Source organism: Rhinoderma darwinii, chromosome 2 (genome assembly GCF_050947455.1).
Source record: "Rhinoderma darwinii isolate aRhiDar2 chromosome 2, aRhiDar2.hap1, whole genome shotgun sequence".
In the NCBI taxonomy this organism is placed as follows: Eukaryota; Metazoa; Chordata; class Amphibia; order Anura; family Rhinodermatidae; genus Rhinoderma; species Rhinoderma darwinii.
The window spans coordinates 17,427,604-17,444,621 of NC_134688.1; the positions used below are offsets into that span (position 1 = coordinate 17,427,604).

Sequence of the window (17,018 nt, forward strand, 5' to 3'; positions counted from 1 at the left end):
ATATACAGCCCCAGAACCAAGCTCAGTACATATATACAGTACCAGAACAAGCTCAGTACTTTAATACAGCATCAGAACCAAGCTCAGAACATACATACAGCCCCAGAACAAAGCTCAGTACATATATACAACACCAGAACAAATACAGCTCAATTTAGTGCAACCCCTGCCGTATAGGTTTGTACAGCGTAAAACTACAGCTCCCAGCATGGCCCGAACAATGGTAAGGATATGCTGGGAGACGCTGTTTCACAACAAAAAAAATCATACCACCCATCATCTCGCTGCAGGTCATACAGTGACTACAGTACTGATTAGAGGCAGAATAAACATTTACATTAAGTGACTCACCGGTGACGTCTCAGATTCTATTTCTTTTTCTCTTTTCTTCTCCCTCCCGGACACGACCCATTTCTACAGTTTTTGGCTCAGATGTCTTCAGCTTCTCACTTTTAAAAAATTTCTGCACCTATAAATGAAGATAAAACTCTCAACACCTCTAAATATAATAGCGCCATACACTGCACCTCTAACTATAATAGTGCCATACACGGTTTCCCTTATTATAATAGTACCATACACTGTGACCCACAAACACACCGTGCCCCCAAGGGCCCCCTGTAGATAGTGACACCCATGGAGCCTCTGTAGATTTGGCCCTACATAGAAGCCCCTGTAGATAGTGCCCACATATAGCCCTCTGTAGATTGTGCCTACATATGGACTCCAGAGCTGCAAGGCAATAGTGCTAACCACTGAGCCACCGTGCTGCCCTACATATAGTTTCCCCTATAGTGCTCCACATAGAGCCCACCTCTGTAGATAGTGCCTCACATATAGCCCACCCCTGTAGACAGTGCCCTACATATAGCCCCTGTAAATAGTGCCCTACAGGTAACCCACCCCTGTATATAGTATCCCACATATAGCCACCCCTGTAGACAGTGCCCTACATATAGCCCCTTCTATAGATAGTGCTCCACATATAGCCCACCCCTTTATATAGTGTCCCACATATAGCCCACCCCTGTAGATAGTGCCCTACATAAAGCTCCCCCTGTATATAGTGCTCCACATCCCCACATATAGACTCCCCCCCCCTGTAGATAGAGCCCCCACTATAGATAATTCTCATAGTTTTAGTAGGAAAAAAACAAACTCACCCTGATCCCGTTCCCACGCCGTCCGGTGGCAATGCAGATCTGCTCTCTTCTGAGCAGGTCTGCTGGAGCTGAACGACGCAAGCGGCGCGTCGTTGAAAGGCGTAGATTGGCAGGGCAGAATGACTTGCCCAGTCAATCAGTGCCTTTCAACCACGGAAGCGCTGCTAGCGTCGTTGAAAGGCGCTGATTGGCGGGGCAAGTCATTTTGCCCCGCCAATCAGCGTCACTGTAAGGCGCTGAATGGTCGGTCACAGAACGTACCCGGCCATTCAGCGCTAATGCATGTATTCGTACCTGCGTGCTATAGACGCAGGTACAATTACAGAAACAGGGGGTGGCTGTCGCTAGCACCGTGGCCCCCTCCGGTGCTAGAGACGCAACCGGGCGGCGTGGGCTCCGTAGTAGCATCGGTAGCGCTGTAGCAGCCATAATGCGGGGCATGTCGGCGGGCAGGCACCCACGTGCCGCGGGCCCTGTAACAGCGGTTTACGCCACTGTACTGCAGCCAATCACAGGCTTCAGCGGTCACATGGGATGAAACATCATCTCAGGACACCAGATTGCATGGACGCATCGCCACGACTACGGAGACTGGGGTAGATCTAAGCTTTATTTTTATCTTTTTAACCTGCTATTTACCAAAATATACATTCTGCCCGAGAAACTGCACTACAATGCGGTGCGGTTTTCCGGAACGGAATTCCCTGCGAGTTGTGGGGTGGATACACTGTGTGCTTTTTATGCAGCGTATCCGCCCTGTGTGAACATGGCCAAAGGGAATATTTACACGCAGCAGATTCGTTGCAGAAATTTCTGATATCAAAACATCAACAGACTTTGATTAAAGTGATAAAACAGATGCAGAAAATCACCAAAAATTCAAAAACAATAAAAAAGAAAGAAAACAAAAATAGAATTAGTTCTAAAATGACACAAAGTATCACCTGCCGATATTCTCCAGCACATCGTAAACATTCACCGGTTGTTTGTTGCGATGTTCTGCTCTGGGTCTCACCCGGCCTGACATTAGATTATTCCAGGCACAATGATAACAGATATATACAATCTGTTCCGTTTAACAAATGCGAATCACAGGACGCGACGAGACACAACAGGTGCTGCGCTAACAGCTGGGAGCCGGAAAATTGCTTCCTAACGTTATATTCTCAGCCGCTAAAGTGTTTGCTAAAGGAACTGGAAACAATTAATACAGAACAAGAAGGTAAATAGCACGGCGCTCGGAAGCCGCGTTTCGCCATTTACAACATTCGATGTCTCAGAGCCGCTAAGGACAATGAGAAGAAGAAACATCGTTTGCATCTTGTTAAATACAGTTTTTCCGGCTGCAAGTAATAAATTAAAGCCCTGAAAATCACATCATTGTTGTATGACTACAGAGCGCAACAGCTTACAACGAAACGCTTAAGAATCCATTATAGGATTTCTGCCCGGGCTAGATTGAGTCGTGGTAAAATCGTGGCATCCTACGGGAAACAAGATCGCGGGCGTTTATCGCAAAAAATCCAAACAGGGAAATATTGAGGTCACATCGCGGTAATCTTACAATTTTTTTTTCTGCAACTCGGATGTGAAATGTCTCTGTAACCCCAGACTCAGGGAATGTTCACACAGGTTGGATACGATAAAAAAAAAAGTGCGTAGCGCATCCGATCTAGAGCCTGCAGGGAATTCCGGCAAAAAAGCGGCACCAAATTTTGGTACGGATTTTCAGGTGGAATCTCCTCTGCGGAAAACAGAGTTTGAAAAAATAAAATTCCAATACTTACCGCCAGGCGTTGCCATAGTCACGCGTCCTTCTGGTCTCTATGCAGCCCGGCCTCCTGTGATGACGCTACAGCCCATGTGACCGCTGCAGCCTATGATTGGCTGCAGCAGTCACATGGGACTAAACGTTATCAAAGGAGGCCGGGTTGCATGGACAACAGCCAAGGGAACAAGGAGCCATCGCTATGACAATGCCAGGGGGGAGGGGGGGTAAATATAGACTTTTTTAATTAATTTTAATTTAAAAAAAGGTTGAATTTTTTTTTTACAGATTTGCAATTTTTGCAGTGTAATTTCAGCGTTTTCGGCGCAAAAATCGCAACATATGCTATTTGTTGCCGATTTTATCTCCCCTTTGAATTCAATGGGGAAAACCCGCAACAAAAGAAAATGATTTCCGCAGCATAAATTGAGATGTGGAAAATCTCATCCACTTCGCTGCTACTGTAAATGCTGCGGATTTTCCGCACAGGATTCCGTTGCGGAAATTCTGCAACGTTTACGCTTTAGATGATAGTTGGCCGAACCTGCCAATTTCGCAGGACTGCCTGACTAATGTTTATGGGGGTCTCCCAACTCTCCCCGGATGGCAGTCGGGGGAAAGAAGGATCGGGCATGTTGGATTTCGGGAGTCTGGCAGCGGCTTTATCCTCTCTCTCCATTAAAGACACATGGACGCTCGTCCTGACGTGTACGGGGAAATCGGGAGGAATAGCTGTCGGCCGAATGAACATTTAAAGTTTAAGGATGAGATAGGGAAATTGCATTAGTATTCACAAGCTGTTTCCGGGATCGGCCTTAGGTTCTTTGGTGCCCTGTGCAGAACCTTCTATTAATGCCCCCCTCCCAAATAATACAATCATACAGTGCCCATTTAACACTGCCAGGCAGTTGGCTAAATGACAATGTCCAATCAATTAACTAGGGAATGATGCGGCATCTTGTGCAGTGACATTTACAACGATTTGTGTAGGATCGGGAATGCAAGCTCCGGGTGCCCAGGCCATGAGGGTTAGTGGTGCCCCCTTCAGGAGTGACAAGTGATCCGCTGTGTCTGACAGGTCGCACACCCCTAAAGCCAGCCCTGTTTGCAGGAAAGACCCTATTCTGCAGAATATTACTAGAGCCCCTGCTTCTAAGAGGAGATATTCCAATACTAATAACTCGAAGATACAAAGCAGCGGTAATTTCTCATTGTCATGTCTGCAAATTATATTTGTAAAAATATCAAAATCTTATGTCATAACCTGAGGATTATACAGAGATGAGCGGTGCTGCACAGACGCTGCTTATCTCTTCCAGTAGAGGAAGTCACTCACAGATCACATTTGTGGGAAGTTCCTTTTCCTGTGACATCCATTTGGTTAACTGATACATAGTAGTCACTCTTTATTTAAAAAAGAGGTTCTTCAGCAGTGACAGTGTGTATTTTACAGTTCTGTGTAGCAGGTTCTGCATAAGTTTATGATACACACCTCAGCTGCTGCAGAACATCATAATGCACATCTGAGCTGCTACATGGGGTATGATCACATCTGCATCAGGGCTCCGTTACGTCTGAGCTTTCCATCGGAACGGAGCCCTGACTGACACAAACTGAAACTGTAGGTTTTCGTTTCCATCACCATTGATTTCAATGGTGACGGATCCGGTGCCCATGGTTTCAGTTTGTCTCCTTTGTGCAGGGGTTCCGTCGTTTTGACCGGATGAACGGTATTCATCCGGCAAATCAATGGTGATGGAAATGGAAACCTACGGTTTCAGTTTGTGTCAGTCAGGGCTCCGTTCCGACGGAACGGAGCCCTGACGCAGATGTGAACGAAGCCTAAGCTAATAATAGACACTTCAGTTGCTGCAGAACTTCATAAAACACATGTCAGCTGCTGCAGAACATCATAATATACACCCCAGCTGCTGCAGATCATAACACACACCTCAGCTGCTGCAGAACACCATAATACACATCTCAGCTGCTGCAGGTCCTCTTTTTGAAAAGGATAAGGGTGTTTCATATCAATCAATGGTGGACAGGACTTTCCCCCTCACTCTTCAAAAAAAGGTTCTTTAGCAGCGGTGGTGTGTGTTATGAAGTTCTTCAGCAGCTGAGGTGTGTGTTATGAAGTTCTGCAGCAGCAGAGGTGTGTGTTATGAAGTTCTTCAGCAGCTGAGGTGTGTGTTATGAAGTTCTGCAGCAGCGGTGGTGTGTGTTATGAAGTTCTGCAGCAGCAGAGGTGTGTGTTAGGATGTTCTGCAGCAGCGGTGGTGTGTGTTATGAAGTTCTGCAGCAGCAGAGGTGTGTGTTATGAAGTTCTTCAGCAGCTGAGGTGTGTGTTATGAAGTTCTGCAGCAGCAGAGGTGTGTGTTATGATGTTCTGCAGCAGCAGAGGTGTGTGTTATGAAGTACTACAGCAGCTGAGGTGTGTGTTATGAAGTTCTTCAGCAGCAGAGGTGTGTGTTATGAAGTTCTGCAGCAGCAGAGGTGTGTGTTATGATGTTCTGCAGCAGCGGTGGTGTGTGTTATGAAGTTCTTCAGCAGCTGAGGTGTGTGTTATGAAGTTCTGCAGCAGCAGAGGTGTGTGTTATGAAGTTCTTCAGCAGCTGAGGTGTGTGTTATGAAGTTCTGCAGCAGCGGTGGTGTGTGTTATGAAGTTCTGCAGCAGCAGAGGTGTGTGTTAGGATGTTCTGCAGCAGCGGTGGTGTGTGTTATGAAGTTCTGCAGCAGCAGAGGTGTGTGTTATGAAGTTCTTCAGCAGCTGAGGTGTGTGTTATGAAGTTCTGCAGCAGCTGAGGTGTGTGTTATGAAGTTCTGCAGCAGCAGAGGTGTGTGTTATGAAGTACTACAGCAGCTGAGGTGTGTGTTATGAAGTTCTTCAGCAGCAGAGGTGTGTGTTATGAAGTTCTGCAGCAGCAGAGGTGTGTGTTATGATGTTCTGCAGCAGCGGTGGTGTGTGTTATGATGTTCTGCAGCAGCTGAGGTGTGCGTTATGATGTTCTGCAGCAGCGGTGGTGTGTGTTATGATGTTCTGCAGCAGCTGAGGTGTGTGTTATGAAGTTCTGCAGCAGCTGATGTGTGTGTTATGAAGTTCTGCAGCAGCTGAGGTGTGCGTTATGAAGTTCTGCAGCAGCTGAGGTGTGCGTTATGAAGTTCTGCAGCAGCTGAGGTGTGTGTTATATGGAATAATGTGCTCTTTACTATAAATTAGGAAGAATATTGAGTCACATTGGAGTTCGGTGACCTGTATAATATACTCAGCCTTGATGATTCAGTATTCCTCAGTATTCCTTGATGATTTCTAATATTCCTATCATTTACAGTAGGGGATATATTATAACAATATCCACAATACGGACGGCTTTGTATTCTAGTATTATGGTGCCACCTTTTGGCAGCAATTTGAATTACAATAGGGCACATTTATACAAAGTGTCATTTTGCTATTGAAATTTTTTTGGTTAGTGAAATTGGTGTACATTTTTTTTCATTCTTCACAGAAACCGTGCACAGATCAACTTCATTGAAGTGCTGGACAGTAGTAACATACACAGCAGAGGTGGGCTGAAAACCGCCTGGGCCCCCAGACAAACAGGGTCATGGTCAATGATACACTTTTTTAAATTTTACTTTATATACTAATTTGTATAAGAAAGACGGAGCTTCGCGCCCTTCCCCATCCCCCACTCTGGGCCTTAGGGCAGTGACGGTTTCATAGTAAAAGTCCACTTGTGATAGAAAGAATTAAAAATGTCCTTCGCCCAGACTATAATACACTGAATATACTTATCATGGTGCATAATTAAAATTGTCCCAAAATAAATGAAAGGTCTCATGTTTATTATCAGTGCACAATATTCCTGTGTATAGAGACAAGTGTCTGCCCATTTCCAGCATTTAGGGGAAGTTCTTATTACATAGAAGCCCACGGTAGCCGCACAGTCAGAGGTAATGATTAAAGAGGCTCTGTCACCAGATTCTCAAATCCCTATCTCCTATTGCATGTGATCAGCGTTGCAATGTAGATAACAGTAACGTTTTTTTTTTTTTAAAACGATCATTTTTGCATTTTTGGCCAAGTTATGAGCAATTTTATATTTATGCAAATGAGCTTTGAAATGGACAACTGGGCATGTTTTTTTTCGTATTTCCAACTGGGCGTGTATTGTGTTTTTAACAACTGGGCGTGTTTACTTGTTTTACTAACTGGGTGTTGAGAATAGAAGTGTGTGACGCTGACAAATCAGCATCATACACTTCTCATCGTTCCCACCCAGCTTCTTTCACTAAAGACACACAGCGTGATGTCACCCACAGGTCCTTCAACCTTGGCGTCGGTCAGAGAAGATACATCGGCTGAAAGGCGTCCAAAAGGTTAATATGCTTGTATCTAGGGAGTTTACTATGCTTACCTGCACATGGTGATGCTGCTGCAAATTCAACTGTACGCCTTGAGCTGTGGTGTCTTCTCTCTTCCGACGCCAAGGTTGAAGGACCTGTGGGTGACGTCACGCTTTGTCTGCAGTGAAAAAAGCTGGCTGGGAGTGATGACGTCACCCACAGGTCCTTCAACCTTGGTGTCGGAAGAGAGAAGACACCACAGCTCAAGGCGTACAGTTGAATTTGCAGCAGCATCACCATGTGCAGGTAAGCATAGAAAACTCCATAGAGACGAGCATATTAACCTTTTGGACGCCTTTCAGCCGATGTATCTTCTTTGTCCGACGACAAGGTTGAAGGACCTGTGGGTGACGTGTGTCTTTAGTGAAAGAAGCTGGGTGGGAACGATGAGAAGTGTATGATGCTGATTCGTCAGCATCATACACTTCTATTCACAACGCCCAGTTAGTAAAACAAGTAAACACGCCCAGTTGTTAAAAACACAATACACGCCCAGTTGGAAATATGAAAAAAAACACGCCCAGTTGTTCATTTCAAAGCTCATTTGCATAAATATAAAATTGCTCATAACTTGGCCAAAAATGATAGTTTTAAAAAAAACAACAAAATGTTACTGTTATCTACATTGCAGCGCCGATCACATGCAATAGGAGATAGGGATTTGATAATCTGGTGACAGAGCCTCTTTAAATTATTTCTGCTGGGACCCACCACTAGGGGAGCTCCTTACATACAGATTTCAGGGCAAACGCAGGATTTTTAAAAGGGGTTTCCAAATGCATACTTTTCAAAATAAGTTATTTTTGCCGCGCTCCCGGTCCCTTCTGGTTTTTACGTTACAGGTATTGGTCTGCACTTATCCACCAGCCGAGCCCTTTATATTACAAGCTCTAAAACAAAGGGATTAGATAGTGGATACGTGCTGACCGTTACTCGTAGAGTAAAAACCAGCATAGATAGTGCCACAGTGCCCCCAGTAGGTAGTGCCACACACTCATGTAGATATTGCCACACAGTGCCCCCAATATAGTTCCACAGTGCCCCCTGTAGATAGTATCACACTGCTCCCGGTCGATAATGCCACTCTGCCCTCTGTAGATAATACCACACTGCCCTCTGTAGATAATACCACACTGCCCCCTGTAGATAATGCCACAGTGCCTTCTGTATATAATGCCACTCTGCCCTCTGTAGATAATACCACACTGCCCCCTGTCAATATTGCCACAGTGCCCCTGTAGATAATACCACAATGCCCCCTGTAGATAATACCACACTGCCCCCTGTAGATATTGGCACAGTGCCCCTGTAGATAATACCCCACTGCCCCCTGTAGATAATGCCACAGTGCCCCCTGTAGATATTGCGACACACTGCTCCCTTTAGATATTACCACGCACACTGCTCCCTGTAGATATTGCTACACAAACCCCCCCCCCCGGTAGATATTACCACACTGTTCCCTGTAGATAATGCCACAATACCCCCTGTAGATATTACCACACACTGCTCCCTGTAGATAATGCCATAATACCCCTGTAGGTAGTGCCACGGTGCCCATGTATATAGTGTCACACTGTGCCTATGTAAATAGTGCCACACAGTTCCTATTTAGAGGGTGCTACACAGTGCCCATGTAGATACTGCCACACACAATGCCTATTTGTCGTAAATACAATTACATTAAAGAGGCTCTGTCACCAGATTTTGCAGCCCCTATCTGCTATTGCAGCAGATCGGCGCTGCAATGTAGATTACAGTAACGTTTTTATTTTAAAAAAAACGAGCATTTTTGGCCAAGTTATGACCATTTTTGTAGTTATGCAAATGAGGCTTGCAAAAGTCCAAGTGGGTGTGTTTAAAAGTAAAAGTCCAAGTGGGCGTGTATTATGTGCGTACATCGGGGCGTTTTTAATACTTTCACTAGCTGGGCGCTCTGATGAGAAGTAACATCCTCTTCTCTTCAGAACGCCCAGCTTCTGACAGTGCAGATCTGTGACGTCACTCACAGGTCCTGCATCGTGTCGGCCACATCGGCACCAGAGGCTACAGCTGATTCTGCAGCAGCATCAGCGTTTGCAGGTAAGATCGACTTACCTGCAAATGCTGATGCTGCTGCAGAATCAACTGTAGCCTCTGGTGCCGATGTGGCCGACACGATGCAGGACCTGTGAGTGACGTCACAGATCTGCACTGCCAGAAGCTGGGCGTTCTGAAGAGAAGTGGATGATACTTCTCATCAGAACGCCCAGCTAGTAAAAGTATTAAAAACACCCCGATGTACGCACATAATACACGCCCAGTTGGACTTTTACTTTTAAACACACCCACTTGGACTTTTGCAAGCCTCATTTGCATAACTACAAAAATGGTCATAACTTGGCCAAAAATGCTCGTTTTTTTAAAATAAAAACGTTACTGTAATCTACATTGCAGCGCCGATCTGCTGCAATAGCAGATAGGGGTTGCAAAATCTGGTGACAGAGCCTCTTTAAATTATAAATACCCTTTAAAGCGAACCTCCGGCAATAACTGAAAATTCAGCTTGCCTGGAGTTGAGGCACCCACCCCCAAAGTTATAATTACACTGGTCCCCATCAATCTGAAGATTCAGGGGGGTTTTCTTGCAGGTCACTTCTGCAGCCTGCTTGGGCATTCAGTACCCATGAAAGTAGGTATCATGAGGAGGGAATTATTACTGTACAGGTTATGGAAAAATTCTGGCTTCTTAATAACTTCTTCATGAGAACTGTGGGCCCCTCTGTCCCATAAATTGTGAAGGTTCATAGGACATCGACCCCCACAATCATTGTCTCTTGACATTTCACTCTAGCATATCAGAGGAAAACTAAAAGTATACAGTCTTTATATTGTAAGTTCCGCAGTTTCTTCTACAGACTCCTAACTTCAGCTCCCGGGACAGGAAGTAGCTATCTGAAAGTTACTTCCTGGCTGCCATATTGGCATTCATGTGACTAAAACTTTGTTCACATTGGGGTTTTTCTCATTTTATTGGGGATCTGTTGTTTTTTCATGGCAAGAATAGTGCCGTCTGCAATGCTATTGTTGCCATTAAAAATACCAGAAACACAACAGAAACTTGATGAACCCCGTCAATGGGATATTTCAGATTTCGTTGGGATCTGTTTGAAATCGGATCCATCATAGCTGTGATACCATCATTATGAACGGAAGCCATGACTCTAGTCTGAAGAGAGTCTAATTCCTCTGTCACCTGATCATCTAAAAGGTCATGCTCCTCCCGCTTTCAGCTCTTCCTGATAGTCAGTGACAGTGAGAGACGCCCTCCCATCATTCTTTTTGAGTAGAGCCATGGTTGATTGAATCTATGCCTATGTATGTGTGTCATAATCTGGTATATGATATGTCAGACAGACAAGATCTCTATGGTCTATATGGTACAAGATTTGTTGAAAAACAGGGCATCCTGGGCCACATAGTTCAAAGGTAACATCAGTGAGGCAGGAAGTAGCTAACTTCTCCTCCTACATGGACTGAAATGGATTTCCCAGGATTTTAGATTGATAGCCTATTCCAAGTATCGAACATCAATGTTTGATCGGTGGGTCCTCCCTCCAAGAAGCAGACCAGAACCTTTCATGGTCTTTGCCAATGTGCCTGGTACTGCAGTACCAGACACATCCACACGCACATGGGCGTGACGGTGAGAGGTATTGCAGTGAAAGGGCCACAACATTCCAGTGAGAGCCCCTGCCCTCTTGCTCTGCTGCTCCTAAGTATAGGCCATTAATGTAAAATCCTAGAATCCCCTTTAATAGAAATAGACAGAAGTTAAGACATAGCCGTGTAATTGTGCACCGGGAGACACAGTCCCAAGACCGTTTTTGTCCACATCTCTGGATATACAATTTATTAGTCTTTACAGACGGATCTGGAGCCAGACCAAGGTCTCTTTCAACTTTCCAGGGAAGCCAATTAATTAATATCCTGGAAAATGACTGTAAATGGAGGGGTTCTCATCATCTGACTTCTGATTAAAAGACCATCTGTTTGATGATCATGTTGGCTATAAGTAGCGGGGCCTTCACTGGAGTCTACGGCTTCTAATTAGTCGTCTTCTAATTCACTTGTAAGAAAGATCTTCAGCCAATTCTCAACATGAAACTTCATTACTACTACAATGACAATTTGGTCTACCTCCATACCAGTCCGTAATTAGAGGGAACTTACGGTAACTTATTTTGGCAACACTTCGCCTCCCCTGCGTGTCTATAGCATGGAAACAATCTTTAATTACGCCTCCCACCAGTTTATATTATTATATATTTAGTGGGGGGGATCAATCCATCAACATCAGGCAATGCATTCCATCTCTTATATGGTTTGTATTCTTAAAGTCAACGTAGATTTTACATTCACTGCTCAACAAACAAGTTACCAATAATGAGAATCCTAAAACTGACAAGGAATTGATCCAATAAATGTGTCACGTTGCGATTTAATGGCAATTAAAATATCGTTCAGCCACAACAATAAAACCACCTGTCTAATTTTGTGTGTCACGATCACAGGGTATGTGGACCCACTAGGCCGATCCGCCGTAGCGGAGAGGCAGCTGGCCTAGTCACAGTCTATGCAAGAGTCTTTAACAGTTCGTAGCACAAGGGTACCTGAAATAGTCCAGACAGAGGCCGAGGCTTCAGCACGGATGGTGGTGGGTGCAGCAGGTTGCGCCAGAGGTGGCGGATAACACTGGATGTGGCAAATGACACTGGACGTGGCGGATGACACTGGTGTAGTAGAAAACGACTCCAACACTAACAGGCTCAGTAACAAGAACACAGCACGGGATACAGGTAGCAGGGCACAGGTAACAACAGGAATAGGATAACACTAAGGGACTATTTGCAAGACTGACATGGGATAAACTAACAACGCTCAGGTAATGAGCAAAGGGGCAGGGCCCTTCTTATAGTCCAGGAAATCATGGGTAGTTGATGATGATGATTTCCCATGTGAGCGCACCCTATGGACACAGCAGATTGGAGCGGAAGTGAGCATTGGCGTCTCCTGGGAAGGAGATGCGAGCCAGCGCTCACAGATCCATGGCTGCGACCGCCGGGGGGGTGAGTAAACCCGACGGTATGCGGCCATGGACGCTATAGTATCACCCTCTTACGCCCCCTCTTCTTGGGGCCAGAGCGAGAGAAATTTCTTAATGAGAGCAGGGGCACTAAGGTACTCTTCCGGCTCCCTGGACCTCTCCTCAGGACCAAACCCTCTCCAGTCCACCAAATAGAAAGTCCTTCCTCCTACCCTTTTGCAGTCCAGGATCTCCCTCACCTCAAACACATAAGATGGTCCATAAAGACATGGCTGGTTGGTTGGTTGGTTGGGTAAGTTTAGGTGGAAGAACTTGACTGGCCGCACAGAGTCCTGACCTCAACAGCATTCGACACCTTTGGGATAAACTAGAACGAAGATGCGAGCCAGACCCCCACATCAGTGTCTGGCCTCACAAATATTCTTTTGGATGAATGGGCAAAAATTCCCACACACACTCCAAAATGTTGTAGAATGTCTTCCCAGAAGAGTGAAAGACGCTTTACTGCAAAGGGGAACCAACTCCATATTAATGGCTATGAGTTTAGACCGGGATGTCATAAGAGCTCCTGTAGGTGTAATGTGTAGGTGTCCCAATACTTTTGTCCATATAGTTTATGTGCAGGAGAATCCGGCTTTGCTTGATATTTTCGGTCAATCATCTTGACTACATAATGTGAGTACTGACTTGTTTTGGAAACATATTCTTATACATTTCTTCATGTGGGTGAGATAATTTACAATATAATAGAATGGAGAAGTGATTCTATTACTTGTGTGGACTACGTGTCCTCTAGCGAGAAACCAAGCGTGAATTTTTCGACCTTTAACTTTGACCAGTAGGAATGTAATTAGAAAAGGATGTAAACCTAGGAATCCATCTATGTTTTTGAGTTAACTGTATATCTCATGTATTGCCATATTTACAACTTATATTGGAGCCTTGCACAGAAATATAAGACTGAACAGAAGCTGCTGGTAATATCAATCATGTCGAAATTGTCCTTTGTGTAAAAGGTTATAAAAACCTCTGTGAATACATTGACGGGGCTTCCACTCCTTTCCTGCTATCGGAAGGCCGTGTTGGTCCTGCTCTGCTGTGTTGTCTTGCCAAAAAATTGCTGGTTTCTCAAGAAGAAGTGGTGTCTTCAAGGCTGTGATTACCAAATTTTTGGCGAGGCCAGCCATAGGAAGAGCGCCTGTAAGGGTCATCACCAAAAGAGCCTACAAACAGAAGAATCTAGAGAGAGAAGAACCTAAAAAGAGCGGATAACAGCGGAAGGAAGGACTGGTCGTGAAGCCAAAAAATGGCCAAATGAATCCATCCATAAGACACTTCTCGTGAGAGCCCCAATATCCTGGCCAAACTCAAAGAACCAACTGAGTTATACTTTAACACGGTAGCCAAGCAGGGCTGCCAAAGGACAAGGGGAACAGCGGGCAAGCATTACAAGAGAGGTTGGAGCATAACCGCACCTCAGCAGAAACCCAAGAGAACGTGAGTCCATCTGCAGTGTGACATCTTGAGGTGTGAGTAACTAACATCTGTTCTTCATTTAGTGAGGTGTTAGTACTAGAGCGGTGAAACGTTTTTTAACCATGGAATCGGTTCATAAACTGCAAGGCAGAAAATGCAATCGCCCTCCTTTTCGGGAGATAATCTAGAAGTAAGCTGGCTAGAATATAAGCTGTGGTACATAGGGGAATGTAGAGAACTGGAAATTAAAAAAGTTTTGCAAAGACAGTTCTCGCACAGCCATAGTAGTTGTGCGGTTATCTGTAGTGGGAAACATTATCGGGAACAGTCTGAGGAAGAGGTCAGCGAGCTTCGGGTGAGAGATAGTGAGGAGCCCCAATACTTGGCATTGAAGGTGGTGATGGAGGAGATGGCAGAATTTGTAGCACAGAAACGTGAAGGTGATGGAAAAAGCGAGTTGGATAGAGGCACACAAACATCAACAGCATCCTTTTAAGAGAAGCGCAAGAAACCTTAGGTTGGGAATTAGTAAATGAGTCCGAAACCTCTTATTTAGTAGACTGTGATCCCATTTCCACTACTACCCCTGTGTAGGAGGTGCCACAATCCGGGAGTCTATAAAGATGCTTATGAGCATACCTCCTTGGGATGACAAAAAAAGGAGCATTCCAAAATATGCACCCGTTCGAATCCTGGTGCATAGTTGCAGCTAGAATCCAAGTTGGAGACAGAGCAATACTTCTAACCCCCCCCCCCCTACATAGTTAATTATCTCCACAGTCAGTGGGAAAAAGTAATCCAATATGACCCACAAGACCCTCAGAGGTGGCTAAAGTTTGTGATCAAAGGGTAAACCGGGATCGAGTAACCGACACTGAAGTTTTTAGATTTCTTTAACATAATGAAAAATGACGATCTCAGAGCAGTAGCAGAAAAATGGAAGACAGTTGGGTGCTTGGTGGATGGTATGGACCACCGTCAGTTGACAGAGCAGGATAAGGAAGCTATGATAGAGCACTTTGTGCAGAAACTATTGGGATTAGATAATGCTATAAGGCTAGAGGTGGTAGAACAGGCAGAGACTATGGAGGAAGTGGTGGAATATATTTTGAAGATCAAAAGATTTCAACAACCGGATGCTTTTAGTGCCCAGCCAATGAAGGAGTTTGCTTCTACTGCAGCTAGGGTGGCAGAGGAATAGGGAGGAGAGCACCAGAGATGCCTGGCCAGCCACATGGATCCCGGTCCTTGGATTATTCTTGGGAAGTCCTGCGTACTTCTTTTGCTACTACTGCAATGAAGAGGGACACATAAAACGAAAATGTCCCCAGTTTTTAAATAGGAACAAGTCCAAGGGGCAACCAGGTCAGCAGTAGGGATTAAAGTAGCCGTATTAAAATGGTGCTAAACGGTATCAGAATTATAACCGTCTTCAAAGAGTGTATGCTGTCTCATTCAGCCCTTCTGTTCTACTAACTGCACCTGCTGGTCCTAAGGTGGAGATCATCACTCCTCAAAGACTAGTGGACATTAAACCATACACGAAAGCACAGAAGGAACTGAGAAACCTCCAGGAGGCTGAGTGCTCCCACAATGAAATCAGGATCTTTTTTGGGCTTTCCATGGCAGGGTCAAGTGAGCCCCCTGTCCCCATTACCTTCCTTGTCTCTCTCGCCCTGGGTAAGGATAAGCGACAATATGTCAAAGGGAGGAAAGCGGGATGGCTGTGGGAAGTCATACTTATGGATGCAGGAGCTGCAGTTTCAGTGACAGGGAGCATGCTGTGGCTACTCCCTGGGCTGCTTGATATTAACCATGTTTTGAAGGCTCCTGTATCCAAACTGTACAAAGTTATGCTGTAAACCTGAGATTTCAGGGTTCTATGGATCGAAGCAAAGTGATCTTCGATGTTCTTTTTGGATAAACCCACATATTGACACTACAATCCTGGGCACAGAAGTGTTAGGAACCATGGAAATCGCTACTGGTTTATGCAATGGTGTTTGTGGCAAGACAAAAGAGCTAACATTTGCTCCTTTAGGCTGGGTTCACACGACCTATTTTCAGACGTAAACGAGGCGTATTATGCCTCGTTTTACATCTGAAAATAGGGCTGCAATACGTCGGCAAACATCTGCCCATTCATTTGAATGGGTTTGCCGACGTACTGTGCAGACAACCTGTAATTTACGCGTCGTCGTTTGACAGCTGTCAAACGACGACGCGTAAATGGACTGCCTCGGCAAAGAAGTGCAGGGCACTTCTTTGCCACGTAATTTGAGCTGTTCTTCATTGAACTCAATGAAGCACAGCTCAAGATTTACGAGCGTCTCAGAGCGTCTCAGACGCCTCGTAAATTACGAGGAGGAGCATTTACGTGTGAAACGAGGCAGCTGTAAACAGTCTGTCTTTTCACACGTAAATGCCTCTCATCGTGTGAACATACCCTTACAGGAGGATGAGAACAGCCATAAAAATCACTTTGCCGGCATTTGTCTGTCCCTTGATGAAAATGATCCCTTGAAAAATTTACAGAAAACCATGACGCCCGATTTGTGGACATCAAAGAAAACAAATTTATGAGTTGATGTAGATTCCGGTGATCAGGCTGTTTTTTACTGTTTTAAGGGAAACTAATCAGAGTATTAGAGAGACAGGGAATTGGGGTAAGGGGCAATTCCTCTTGCAATAGTCCTATTTTACCGTTAAGGGGATGGTACCTAACGCATGGTTATGGATTTGAGACTCTTAAATAAGTATACTACCTCCGCCTCTCAATTGGTGGTATCTATTCCAGAAGTAATGTCCCAGCTTAGAAGTGATCGTACAGGGGTTTCCTACTTTGACGTTGCAAATTGCTTTTTCCTCTGTAACCCTAACCCACAAATCAGCTCTCCAATTTGGTTTTACACTTGAGAACTTGCAGTATTTGTTCTCCAGACTGCCGATGGATTTTCATATTTCTCCTGTGTATTTTCTCTGAGTGCTCGCTCAGGCGTTAGAACCACTTGGGTATGGAGAAAATGTATTACAATATGTGGATGATTTGCTTATGCAAATAGTTATCGTCCGGCTTTGGTAACAGCAGAGTTAAAAATAAGCCTTATAGTAGCAA

General features: G+C 44.9%; 1 protein-coding gene across 3 annotated transcripts in view; it reads right to left on the reverse strand.

Moving 5' to 3' along the window:
- DLG2 (discs large MAGUK scaffold protein 2) overlaps positions 1-17,018 on the reverse strand; it is a 1,355,189-nt gene that overhangs the window by 1,247,754 nt on the left and 90,417 nt on the right. The window contains exon 1 of one of the 3 annotated variants that reach the window (XM_075851403.1): positions 7,353-7,412. The exons of the other annotated variants lie outside the window; for them this stretch is intronic. The gene's annotated coding sequence lies outside the window, so the exon portion shown is untranslated. Of the gene's footprint in view, positions 1-7,352; positions 7,413-17,018 lie in introns of those variants that run through there. 3 annotated transcript variants of the gene reach the window in all.